Below are 14,545 nucleotides of genomic sequence, written 5' to 3'. Positions count from 1 at the left end.
TACCTGCTGTTTTGAATTTAAGGGAACATTACTGTAATTACTTTAGTCTATATGTTACAGCTCCTGGTGTTATTGTGATATTGTTGCTTCAGTAAAACCCGCTAGATTACTTTTAAGCGAGTCATATTTGGGTTTCTGTAAAACCTGCTCGATTACTTTTAAACGAGTCATATATGGGTTTGAGGTAACAGGAACTTAATGCACTTTTGTAGCTAGAGCCCCAGCCAAAAACAACCCTTGCACACCCACAACATACAAAGAAACCTCTGTGTGTCCTTTGATGATGTCTTTTAATTTGTTTGCACACCAGGAACTGTCACGTTACCTTCTGACCAGGAGGGACACTTCAGCCCAGGGCCGAGGTTGCCATGGCCGCAGCTTAATACTCCTGCTATCTCAGCCACATATAACCTGGCATTCGCTTTCTCATCCAATTAATGTCTGCGGGAGCTAGTGGGGCAGTTAGGGGTAAGAAGCTGACTCTGTGCATTAAGTTACTGTTGTGAGTCAGCCTCCCGAAAAGCAGCGCACAGATCAGCAGCAGGCAGCCTTTCAGTCTGTTATTCCGATACAAACAAAGAACAAAGAACAGGTTTTTATATAAATTGGTGGAAATCATCTCACACTTGGAACACATCAAAACGCACAACAGACTTTCTACAGCCAAAAGACCGGCAACAAGGAAAACCCCTTTGAGTGTCCACCTGCTAATGATCTTTGACAAGGAGTGACATTCAGGACCAACGGCTCCATAGGCCACAGACCAGGGGGTCAGAACTGTGGAATCATGGGTCATCAAACTATCAGACAATACAAGGTCAATGGTTAACAAGATCAGTTCCAAGGGAATGATCTCTCCAAATTACAAGCTCACGTGCTAATACAACCAGACAGTTAGTTATAGAGTTAACGTCACTGGACGGGTCCCCTCATTCACTGGCTTTCCTCCCTCGGGACTCACAGAGACTCACATGCAGATACGTTACATAAACAAGACGCCTACATGGGCCAACACCCACATCTGGCTACATCAGCCTCAAAAAGCACTCAGACTAGAGCCACATTGTCCCTGTACAACGAACGGCGCATTGGGGTGAGCTCCGGGTGCTCTTCGTCATGTGGACAAAGCCATCCAACTAGAGGGCTCTCGGCTTGGGAGGGAAGACGGGGGGCCGAGCTCACAACAGGACAGACCGCGACCTGCGCAGGAGACTACTGCATGTGAGCGAGGGGTGTAATTGGGGCAACAGATGTGTGCATCGTTGAGGAGTCCTACTCTGCTCTGCAACATGTCAAGGTACATAACTGGTGGGCCAGGTCCTTTAACCCTAACATGCCATTTCATTTAGGCAGATGCTCATCAAAATGCAGGTGTTTTTTTTTTAAAAGGCAGTGAAGAACGATAATAAGAGCTAAATATTACAATCAAGAATTCAAAAGTTTATGGATTCATGTAATATAATTATTATATAAAGTTGTGCGTATTGACAGTCAATTAATTGTCCAATTTTGATTTTGTTAAAATGCACAATGAACATGCAGGCAAATGCAATTGCGGAACTTGCAACAATACAATGCAAAGGAATCAAAGAGGACAGTCAAGTCAAAGCAGAGGGTAGAGGTCAGAGGTTACCACCAGATGCCCCGAGCGTCCTGTTAAGACTTTTAATGTAGACGAATTCAAGATGGTAACGATATCTCTTTCTGTCCGTGTTCTCTATTTTGTCTCCATTCTTCCAGCTTGGCTTTGATGTATACAGATCTATGCATAAACACACACAGACAAACACACACTCACAAAGTCATACTAATAAACAGAGGCCACGGGTGATTTAGATAATGAACGCCCCGTAAACGCCAGGAAAAAAGCTCTAATGGGTGCATGTAAGTATATTAAATTGATGTTCTTCAGGAAGACCTTTAACCAAGTGAAGCGGATTAACATTTGCATGCACATCTAAAACATAGTTAATTGCAAAACAAAACTGGGAGTACATAACATTAATATTGTTAATTTATTATATGTAAAGTAATTATTGCAGTTATGGGAATAATACATTTTCAGATTTGTTTGTTTGATCTCTTCTCGTCTGAAATCTTTCATAGTAACCAGGATACTCTGATTTTTGCCCATGAATGTATGTATGAGAGTCAGTACAATCTTGGTGCAGACATTTCCTAATTCACCGTGATGCTCTCAGTTAGATCTCTAAGTGTTTTTAAATTAATTGTGAAAGATCGTGGGGCAGATCCAGGAAAATAAACCGTCAGCGTTTTACAGCTCCAATTGATTTAGTCGTGATCCTGCTGATCTGCTGCCATTAAAACATTCCTCATTTGGTCTTTTACAGTTTTATATGATCATGACGGCTGCCTTGTTTATGGCGTTTATTGTGTTTGTCTGTGACATTTAATGACAAATAATTAGAAGATTGTCTCCATTATCCTGATGTCATAAAGCTCCTATTGCCGACATTACCACTGGACTCACTCACTCGTCACGTCTCCACAGCAACACTGTCCTGTGTGGCTGCTGCAAGCAGTTGATCATTTTCAACCCCATTTACGGAGGGATACATATTTGTATCTTTGTCTCATATGCCCATGATTATTTTTGTAGTAGGTTGAGCATCATTGCTGCGAGGATTCTTAGCTGTTCGATGCACTCAACAGGAATGATGAATTGTCTGCTACGTCGTGCATTTCATACTTTGTACTTTTTATAAGTAAGATAATGGTATTAGTGTCAAAGATCCATGTATCACAAGACCAAATTATACTTTTTGATTTTGTGCTTCCACAAGTGCTCTCAATCTGTCATCTCACGCAATTGACAGGGTGATAAAAGCTTTAAGGATTACAATATTATTACAATAATTAAGTTAACAGTGGAAAGCAATACATTATAATTCTTTGATGGTATGATCAGGATGAAGAGTAAATGTTCGTTTTTCAAATGGGCTTAATTGAGAGATGCCAAACTGTGTTTTTTCTTCTGAAACAGACCCATTTTCCCCCCAAAAAATTATACATTTATTTTGCATAGAGTTGGTAAACTTAAATAGTTTCAGGCGTGTTTTTCGACATCAAAATCTCACACCTTCAAACGTGGGTGAGGAAATCACATTTGCTTATTTTGAATTAACATGAATCTTTAACAAAAATGCAATCAGCAAAGATTCAGACGGAAGCCGTTCCGTGTGCCGGAGTTTGAAGCTGCCAGCTCCACCGACATAACACGCTGCTGTGTGCGCGCTCATTTAATGCAGGCTTCTAAAAGCTTAATCACATAAAAAAGAAACACACCCATTCTGGAAAATGGACACAAAGCGAAGAATTAATTGGGATCAGATAAAAGCCCATATTTAGTCAAGAGATTGTGAGTCTCTTTTAACAAATAACAATCAATTAAAAATGAATACATTCTGATATCAGGGCGAAACGAAGGGAACAACAAACCCCCAGATGGTTTTACTATAAAATCTTGTCAATTCCATAGAGCCAGTCACCAGAAACCGAAATGCTTCCTCGTGAAAAAAAAAACAGCCTGAGGGAATTATGAGACAAACGTCTGGGACCTCTGAGCGTGTTCCTTATTCGAGGGTCATCGCCACGGTGCCCTCACCCTCTGCTCTGCCAGCGGCAACCTCAGGCTTCACTGATGTCCGTCCCTCCGTTGTCCCTCGGAGCCTCCACCTCGTCCCAAACAGACAGTGCACACCAAACTAATCTGCTCACACCGGACAGACATCTGTCCATGACAACCTCTTGGGTTGTCCGATGTGGGTTAAATCCTGGCGCTGTGTTTTGCGACGGCTAACAGATGCCATACGAAACCAACAAACTTATTCCACAGAAAAGGTCCTCAGCCTTCACAATACGAATGGACATGACCACCGTAACAGCGGCGTGCGGAAGACCGGCCGACAGCCAGGGCTGGGATTAAAAAGAACAACTTGTATTGCGGATCCACTTCTCGTGCACTGAAGGCTGGATAAGCTCCTTTGTTGGGCCCTTCCAGATATTCAACCCCCCCCCCCCCCAAAATAAAATCCAGCATAGCTAAAAATTGACTTCTTATCAACTTCTCCGGTTCTACGGGGGGTTCTTGAAGTGAATAACAACAGGCATCAACAGTGAGTGACTTAACCACACAGAAGGTTATCAGTGCTGCTGATCTCAACCATACCACTAATCTCCACCACATTGTTTGGTGTGTTTATTCATGCAGACACAAACACAAACATGAAACTTACTTGCAGGGCGATCAAAGCACAAATAAATAGTAAATCCCAAAGGCTGAAATAGACAGCAAACCCCGATTCTGGCCTATGGCTCATATAACGTGTAGCGGAAGAAGTAAAGGAATTCAAATCAGAAAACCTCACTAGTGGGGGATATAAATAGAAACGGCTAAACATTGTGGTCAATGAGCCCCGGCCTGTGAGAACCTTGAGATGAGGAAGTCTCTACAGAGATGGATGAATAAGCTGCTGCTTGCAGGAGGGAGGTGGGGTTTGGTGGGAGCGTTTCTCTCTCAGTCGTCATGGGAAACTAAAAATTCCCTCATTAACAGTGTCCGAAGGGGAGAAACGCAACGGTAAACTGGTTCCATATGTTCCGGGATGAATCTGCAGGAGCAGCCTCTCCGTGTGCATCTGTGCATTTTCTTCAAACGCGTGCAGATGACGTTTGCAAATAAATCATTTAGTTTTGAGGGATTTCAAGTTCATCAATAGAGTGACAGCTCAAGTTCAGGAAGTAATTGCCAGACCGTGTGAATATTCATCCTGTGGTTGAGAAGTCTGGCTGCCTCATAGAGCCGATCCCTTACAAACGAAAGACAACTTCCTTTGTCTACAATCAGAGACAGTTTCAAATCAAGAAACACAAAAAACGGAGAGGAGACGTACGACAAACAAGCAGCTAGCAAACGGATGAAGCGGAATACTCACTCTACTCCTCCCGTCCCGGACACCAGGTACTGTGTCCTTTGTGTCTTAAGCTAAGGCCCCTCATCTTGGTCCCCTCCTTCCACTCAGCCCCCTTTACATACCCATTAACCTGGGACATCAAACAGCCCCGACCGAAAAAAAAACCTCAAAACAAAGCAAACGTCTCTGTGGCCGTCGTCTCGCGGAGAGCCTCAGTGTGTGTGCTTAACCGAGTGTGAGCTCTTCCTGAAAGAGAGAGGAATGAGGGAGGCAGAGCATCTTGCCTCTCTCCCCCGTGGTCCTCAAAACTGTCCTCACTTACCCCCTCGTTCCTTTCAAACTGGGTCAGGGTTGGGGGGGTGGGGATGGGTCCACGTTTGGATGTGTGGTCGTGATGAAGGGGAGGAGGTGTTGGGGTTTAAATCCCCCCTGGAGGGGCAAAGTGGGAAGTCTGACTGACAGACAGCGATGGAGTGGAAGAGGAAGTACGGGGTTTCGGAGGTAAGAAATACTCGACCCATTGACAGACCTCTGACCACTGAAGACAACTGGACTACTTCAGATTTCTATATATATATATATATATTTCTGAATTCTGAATTTATTAGCCCCATTGATTCTAATTGAAAATGGTTGCAATGCATATATATATATATATATATATACTATATTCACTTACATAATCACATCAAAAAGCTATTCAATCTACTGAGCAAGTTGTCAGGTCTGTAACGCTGACAATCCCCTTCAGTCCTCCCTTAAGCATCATGATGAAGGTGCAAAATGAATATGGCTGTTGTTTGTACTCTCAGCTGTTGATTCATCCAACACACGATGAGTCCATCTGGATGCTAAGTGCAAATTGACCATTAGGGAGGGCGACAGTTGACTGGGTTGTAATCATATCACTATTTAATGATTGCTGCCGGGGGTAATGGTAATGGTGATTGTGACCTAATGTAAAGGAAAATGTTTTTCAACCAGATAACCAACACTAGTTTTAATTTTTCAATATTTGCCCCATTAATCCAATGGCCAAGAGTTTCATACCAAGTCCAATGTGTCAAAGCGCAACAAATAATTGATGCCCAACATGCTGTTTGTCATGAATGCCAAGAGATTTTGGGTACTAAGAAGGCCAGTGAGCTGCCAACTAGAAAATATGTACTTGTAACATGTAGTTCAAACAGAAAGTGGTTGCAAAAGTCGTAAAAGGACACTTTGAACTCTTTAAGATGAAAGTTGGTTTACGTCCAAATAATCGTCTGACCCCGGCCGTAAACCACCCGCACTGCAGTTTCTGCCTGCAGATATATGGCCACTTGGCTATAATCCTCCCCATCAATTTCAGCGCCACGCCCTCCCCTCCATCACCCGGCTCCCTCCCTAAAGCCCCACTCGCAGAGCCGTAATCATGCAACACTGCGCACAATAACAGTTGTTCGTTTGATATTGTCCAAATCCACTCACCAGCGGGGGTTGCTCAAATTAGTACTGCTCGCTATCTCAGCCTCTTTTCTTATCTCTCGCCGCTCAGCGGCCCAATTGCTATCGCCACATTTCACATATCATGTGTTGAGAAATCAGAGGGTATAAATCCTCAGCTTTCGTTAAGTGGTTCTTTTCTTTAATGTACAGCTCCTGCAATTCCTGCATTTCGTTTCGATGAAAGTGAAATTTAGCAGGGAAATGTATTTTTCATCTTTTTAATAACCTTGAATAATTTGACATCCACATCCACGCTGTGGATTTGAGTGTTTCATGGGGCATTCCTTTAGTCACACTTATTCATACATAGCTGTAGTTGATGAGGATTTTATCTGCACACGTGGCCATAACGTATGTACTAAAGAATGATGCTGTACTATTTAAACTAAAGGCCTTTTCTAATGCAGCCATGAGTGCTTGGACAACAAAATAAAAAGCGCACTTTGACTTAAATAAATAAATGTAATGTTTAGTAGGTGTTTGATATGTTGTATATTCACATTAGAGTAGTTACACATTAAGTATAGGATAGACATCAAGATAGACATCAGAACTAGCTGTACTGGACTAACTGACTTGTTTGATGTGTAGTATCATTCAACCATGCAATGTTCAAAAGAAAAAGAGGAGCGGCTCACAACTTTTGAAAAAAAAAGTTCAAAATGTGTGTGGTGGTGTAACTATTCTAGAATTCTGTTGAGAGAAAAAAAGAGACATTTTCTTTAACATTTTAAGATTTTTTTAAGATTTTTGTGTTTGCAAAGTTTAACTGGTAGCAAAAACGGTCACATAATACTGTATAACTGTATAACGATTTAGTGTACAGTGGTATGTGTATTTTTATCATATGCAAATGGGTAATATATTCAGACAGTCAGGAGTTAAAGCACATACTGAAATTAGATGCATTGAATTGGTAACCCGCAACGGTGTACATTCTACGCATTTTAAACAGCATTCAATCGGTTGCATACAGGCGGGTGTCATTTGATTGCACACAGAATTCATGCATACGGGATGATAAATACAGTGCGAGCAGTACGAGGATCATGTCAGATTAGCTTGTAAAGAAACGTCTCATTTCTCAAACCACTCCAGAGTGTGAGCGTTTGAACGTGAACATAAACAGCTTTCATAACGACGTCCTTAGCAGCATGTCCTTAAAAAGTCTGCTCACAGATGGATCGAGGAGATGGTTGTTTCTTAACTCCTGTAATCTTTCAGTAATATGGCTGATTTGACAGTGTGTCGTCCGTGTAAACATCACTGCACATTTTCAAAGGAGGTTTGAGTGGCAGATTTGTGAGACATCTGGTCATTTTTTTTTCATACATTACAGTTTCACTCAGGCGACTACAGCAATTTCTTTCCTTCCAAACTGAAGACTGACGGGTTGCTGATGTGAATTAGGCCTAAGCGGTGTCATCGTGAAATGGAGATTTCATGGAACAGTCTCCCTTCCATGGAAGAGGAACATCTTTAAAGAAATGCAACACAGGCCTTATCAACACGTGAAGTCAGGATTCTTTTCAGTTTACCAGCAGGAATTCTAATGTGATTGACCTTCCTGACGGTAAACTCTCCAAGGACTCACTTGACTCCCACAATCTTAACAACACCCCGTCTCAACTGTTCTGATCCACTATTGCAATCGACTGAACATTTCTGCTCCATGTTACCACAGAAAGGGTCTTTGGGTTGAGAATCTTGAAGTTGAGATATGGAAGATGAGATACTGCCAGTTAAAAGTTTGAATGAGAAAGACTAGTTCACCGGTCCCCAGTTCAATGCTGTGATCCCGTATATAACCTCTAGGTGTCAACATAGTGTGGAAGCACTGAAATGCACAGCTATCGTGGTCGAAGACATTTCACAAGCAGAATATATACGTGAGCCAGAATAAATGCATCAGATGACTCAACTGGGTCATCTGTCAGGCATCATTATTGTGAAACGGTTTACAAACCATCTTCTGTTAAATTGTAGGAGGTCTGCACAAACTGTGGAAATGACGCTCACGCTCAACAGCATGTATCACATCATTTTCTTTAGTGCTGTTTAATTGCTGCTGCTGATTAGCGTTTCAGGGAGGAGGAGGGAATGGAGGGTAGTTTAATTACCTGAAGTTAAATGTGTGTTGCGTCCTGCTGGAACGGGAACCTGTAGACTAGCAGACTACTGTGGCTGCAATGTTACTCAAACTGAAGAAAAATCATGTAAATATAGAAAAATGCTAAAAAAAAAAGAAGAATGAATACATAAATACAAGATTAAAAACATGCTCACATATTTGAAATACAGAATAATGTTTTAAAAATAAATGACACAAAGAAGTAAAAAAAAGCTCAAATAAATGCAAAAATAAACAGATCAATAAAGAACCACACCGTCAACAAGTATCTCCAGCTTTAGCTAGATAGATTAATATGTAGTTTACTCCTTAGTGTTGGACAGTCGTCTGCCAACTTTTCATCTTGTCACAGACAGAGGCAGTATTGATCCTTGTCCTGTGCCAGTGTGTCCGCTCCGCCTGTGTGTTCGCTCCGCCTGTGTGTCCCCTCCGCCTGTGTGTCCCTTGTGCCTGTGTGTCCCCTCCGCCTGTGTGTCCCTTGTGCCTGTGTGTCCCCTCCGCCTGTGTGTCCCTTGTGCCAGTGTGTCCCCTCCGCCTGTGTGTCCCCTGTGCCAGTGTGTCCCCTCCGCCTGTGTGTCCCCTGTGCCTGTGTGTCCCTCTGCCTGTGTGTCCCCTGTGCCTGTGTGTCCCCTGTGCCTGTGTGTCCCCTGGCGGCAGCAGAGGTGAACTGGATGCGTTAGCAACAATGAGATTATAGTTGCATTAGCAAAGAAAGAGACCTTAAATAATGAAGACATTAAATAGTAATCAATGAATCAAGTTAAATAATTAACAGTTATATTAGCATATATTGTGACTTAATGAAAGTGTAAATAGTAGTTAACTTGTTAACTTTTTATATTTGGTAAACATTTTCTAATGATACCGTGAAAAAGGATAAAGAGGTTTTCATCAACAACAGACAATAACTAGCGTCTAGGTCCATTATGGCTCTAGACGCTAGGCTCTAGATGTCTCTCTTTGTCTCTTACAACCTTTCAAACTGCATGTACATAGTGTTGTTAAAACAAATCATAATTCAGAGTTTAACAAAGCATTTGAAAAAACGTTCATGGTCTATGTTCATGTACGGAGTCACAGCTAGGACTGTATATAATGTGCATTATCAACAGAAGAACCCACACCATGTTAATTCATTTTTTCCTATGCTAATTACCAAAAGAAATGAACATGGGGGAGTTATTCTCAAGGACTTCTCTTGAAGTCACGAGTCATATAAAATATTTAAACATACATTCAATGGAGATGCATTATCCGTATAGTGAACTCACTACATTTAATCTTTACTCTTGTTTTTTAATTGTCTTTCCAAGTAATGAAGACAAATATGAAACATAAACTGACGTTTATAGTAAACTAAAGATGTGAGCTTGATGCAGTAGAAAACAGATGTTCTGTCCCATTCACAGCAATGGGCCTGATTCACACTTTATTTCATACTGACATAAAAAGTCTTTAACTCCCCCTTTGAGATCCTGCTCTCCAATTAGTGGGTATAAATCCTGAGTCGAATGAATGGTTGTGCGTATCTGTGAGCATGTGAATTATTCACAATCACACATGCCAAGACACAGACACACAGACACACACACGCCGGGAGGCTGTCGTCTCCTCAGGCTCACCTGCACACAGACTCATTAGAAAAGTAACGAGGAAGAGGAGGAAAGAGGAGTTAGCAGATGGAGGGAGGGCCGAAGGGTCCTTGTGTGGGCAGTGTGTGTGTTACCTTAGTGAGCACATTAACAATGTTTGATCAATTACAAAAGAAAAACGTGTCTCAGTGACGCAAAGGGAAAAAATGCTACGTGGGTGTCTTCTGTTTGTGTGTGTGAAATAATCAGAATTAGATGCTTCTTGTCCACATGTGCAGCGCGGCTCTAGAGGGCAGAGGGAGTGTGCGTGTTGCGTTTTGAAACGCGTGTGCGCTCACACACTACATGTGTGTGATTCTTATTCATCTCCATCACATTCTCCAGGGAAGTGGGCGGTGCTTCATTGGAGCGCTCCGGAGGCGACACACCTGGATGCTCGGCCTGCTCCCTCTCTTCCAGTGCCGACTCAGACCCGATTACCAAGCTAATAGCACGGCACCTTCACCTTCACGGCCCTTCGTCACAGAGACCATGAATACCGGATTAGGGATGAATAGCTAATCTGCTGAAATGCTGCGGAGAGGGCCGACAGATGAAGGAGAGGAGGGTTTATTTTGATGACATCCCAAATATGTATAAATACCACTGCTGGTTTAAAAATGCATACTGCAACTGCTTGCATTGGGAAATTGTGATACTTCTCACTTACTGTATATATGAAAAGTGATGTTACATAAATCACCAGTGGTGAAAGATCTACTCAGATATTTGGCTTTACCAACCTAAAACGGTCATAACCAAATATGAAAACACTTAACAACTTCTGCACTTAACATGTTAAATTGGTTAAATTAAGTTAAAACAATAACTGTAACTGGAATTCAACACAGGATAGTTGTTTGTTTACGTAGCCAGGCCAAATAGACGGAAAATAAAACACAATACAAATAAGATTTATGAGTACATATAAACATGAAAAAAGCAAACTCAATAAACAGAAGTTAATTAAAAATAGCCATCAATATTTTAACAACAAAAGGAGATAGATTATAGTTATCAACTTGATCTTTAGGCAATCTATACTTTTGTGTTGTTTCATCATATTTAATGAGTTCAGGAAAATCCTAATAGCAAGGTAAATATGAACAAGTTAATAGTGGTATAAGAAGTACAATAGCTCGCTTTGAAACACAGCGGAGACCCAAAAGTAAAACTCACTGTTTCCTGACGGCAATTATTTTCATTAGTGAGACACAAGCCAATGCACGCGTACCAAGGTTGTGTGTGTTATGTAATGTCAATCTGTTAATTGTAATTGGGAAAGTGGAAATGGGTGCACATTCACGTTGAAATGCCAAAATCATTTTGGCGGTATCTTAAAAAAGAAGATTGCAAATTATTATTATATCTGTTAGTTATTTTTCAGAAGTTGAACTGGCTGCGTAAGGCCTGATGCACTTACAGTCCGCGCCAACATGTCAGTAAAGGACTTTGGTAACCCACTTATGCAGCTGGATTTATATTGAGTGAATTGAAGCAAAAGATTTAAATGGCATCAGTGTTGCTATTAAAGCAAAGCAAAACATCAGACAAACAGGGAGGAGCAGTTCTCTCTCTCTCTCTTTGTATATATATGTGTGTGTGTGTGTGTGTGTGTGTGTGTGTGTGTGTGTGTGTGTGTGTGTGTGTGTGTAGAGGAGCATGGGGAGTACTGTCCCTCGCCTGTGTTCAGGGTGTGCAGCAGCTGCAGCGTTTGGCCTCAGTCTGCGCTGTAGGGGCCATTCTGCTGTCTGAAAGACTGATAGCTACAAAGAGCGGAATGGTGATGAGCGATGACTCCGAGGAGAACGCTGACGGTGCGTTTCAAACACACTCAATTCACCCCTTTGCGTGCACGCAATTTAACATTTGCGTGACGCAAAGAGCAAAAACCACGGTTCCGGGTCAGGGATTCAGAGCAGGCTCCAAAAATAAGGGTGGCATCATTTGCAGCTGTTTTTGGAGCTGTTTTTGTAACACGGCCATCAAAGTGGCTGTCGATTTCAATACTGCGCATGGAGGGCAGGGAATTCTTGACTGAATTTGGGGCTGAACGACGCCTGGTGCACACATACTGTACATATATATGTGACAGGGGAAATCCCTGCAAGCGAAGTAATCAATTCTCACACTTCTATAGAAACAAACAGGCATGCACATACACCTAAACAAACAAAGGGAGCTCAACACGCACATCGTCCCCGGTCTAATGAGACAGAACTGGAGAGCATGAGCGTGAATGGAGTTCCCCGTGTCAGCCCGTGGTACCACTAGCAGAGACAAAGCTCTCATGCAACACCAACATCCGTTGTTGGGCACCATGGGCAGAAAATGGAGTGCGCTCACAAGCCGGCGCACAGTGAAGAGGTATTAGAATATCCAAAAACGAGGGGGGTGGGAAGGGACTCTACACACTACTGTCCTTCATCCCCATCCCCCACCCTCCTCCCTCTGGGCCCTCGCTACCCGCCCCCACAAATCCCAGCACATCCTCACCCTTCTGCTAACCTCCCTCATTCTGTTCTCAGTACTGTTCTGTGTCCCCCATCCCCCCCTCCTCTCCAAAACCTTCACTTCCTCCTTATCATCCGCGAAGGACCAAAAAGAGCGGAGGCTCTTTACACATCGCTTGCACCGCATGCCACTGGGTGAAAATAATGGTTCATTCCCAGCTGGAGGTCATTTAAATACCTATAATTCCCTTGGGCAAGTAACCAGCTGTAAAACGCAAAGACAATGCTTGGTAATGAAATAAATAACAGATTTGGCCTTGATGGCTGCTAATTGTGTTTATTTTCATCATAAATGTCAATGTCAATTACCTTCTATATGTCAGAAAATAATTTCCTGAAGCCCAAACTGATCTCTTCAAAATGAAGATTTTATCAGAGCAACAGTCTGAAAAGCAAAGATATCTGGTGTACAATCCAATAAATCAACAGGAAGAGCAGAACTTCCTTTGTTTTGGCCTTACACCCTTAAGAAAGTGACCCCTGGTTAGGAACAGCTGCTGTAGTGTGTGACCAGCCAATGCTTTTCTATGGATTTCTTCATGCCCCACTGGTGGAACTCACTTGTCACCATAAACAACCTCTGTGGTTTATTTGAATTTAGTTCCTGTGAGAAGTGAATTTAACAGCAGCAGAGACGTCACAGTTCACCTCCAGATGTTCCCTGCAACTGTATGGATGTACTTCAAGTACAGTTTTTACCTTGTCGTGTCTCACAAGCCTTGGTGTGTAGCTTTGCCCTGAGAATGTTGTTTATGTGCATAATAGTAGCTCTGTTTTGAGTGTCCATGGCAACCGCTGAGAAGCAAACAAAGAAAAGATAACGGTTTCCAAACAGCGTTTGGAGACAACTATATTTCAAAAACTAAAGTGAGAGTGGGCACAAAAGGTTCCATGTGTCTTATTCTGCATCACATTTCAAAACCTCTTCCCTTTGTGACACGTTCACACTTGATCAACATTTAAACCTTCTTTTCAGAGCTGACTCTCACAACAAAGATCTCAAACCAATCATCAGAAAAAATATATATAAATAGCAGAGGGTTATAAAGCTACATTCAAATGATTAAGATCTTCTATTTAGTTAAAGAAGAACAAAGATTGCCGTCAACCCCTTTGATGTTGGTTTCAATAGTCTCTGAGCGCTGTGTTGGTTAAATGTTACACACAAGCTACAAAGTCACTGGTGTAATTCCAGCCGTGGACCTTTCTCACATGTCATAGCTCCTAAACTTACCCCTATTTACACTAACTGTCCAATAAAGGACATAGTGGCCAAAAATGGTCTCCAATAAAGAAACAGTTTCCATCAGAAGCAAGTAGAATCTTACCTGTAAAACCGGCTCTTATTTTGAAAGGGCGCTCAGGGCAAGGCTAAAATAAAGGAACATGTAAAGGACACCTCTAGCTCATTGATAGTTGATTTTATTTGGATACGTCAGGGATTAAAATGTGTGGGCCAGTACATACAACACACAACTTTGTTGGTGATGTGAAACAAACTTCCGACAAGCAGTGGACGGACACAGACTTCATCCCCCAAGGGTCAACAAACTACCTGCAGTCACACAAAAACGCACAGTTCCCTCCACTTATTGATGAGATTGATCTATCATGCTCAGATGTACTTCCCTGCAATCCGATGTGTGTGCAAGAGCTGATTAGATCGGTGATTTATGACCGGCCACGAATAATGGGTCTCTGAGCTCAGCTAGCATTTACCTGAGAGACGAGGCGCTGGGGACACATGGTGGAAAGACAGATGGGTTAAGCGAGGCAAAGCGGGACAGAGGGAAAAGGAGATGAAAGGGGACTATAAGAGCATTAGCCTGCTCCTGTAAAGAAGCCTGG

At 42.3% G+C, this 14,545-nt stretch overlaps 1 protein-coding gene across 3 annotated transcripts in view; it reads right to left on the bottom strand.

The window, feature by feature from the left end:
• gjc1 (gap junction protein gamma 1) overlaps positions 1-14,545 on the bottom strand; it is a 35,073-nt gene that overhangs the window by 6,437 nt on the left and 14,091 nt on the right. The window contains exon 1 of one of the 3 annotated variants that reach the window (XM_040191457.2): positions 4,956-5,087. The exons of 1 other annotated variant lie outside the window; for it this stretch is intronic. The gene's annotated coding sequence lies outside the window, so the exon portion shown is untranslated. Of the gene's footprint in view, positions 1-4,256; positions 4,384-4,955; positions 5,088-14,545 lie in introns of those variants that run through there. One more of the 3 variants, XM_078083579.1, reaches the window with a different exon arrangement.

This window comes from Gasterosteus aculeatus, chromosome 11 (genome assembly GCF_964276395.1).
Source record: "Gasterosteus aculeatus chromosome 11, fGasAcu3.hap1.1, whole genome shotgun sequence".
NCBI classification, from domain to species: Eukaryota; Metazoa; Chordata; class Actinopteri; order Perciformes; family Gasterosteidae; genus Gasterosteus; species Gasterosteus aculeatus.
Note: the sequence above shows the minus strand (reverse complement) of the source record. Positions and strands in the feature narration are given on the sequence as shown.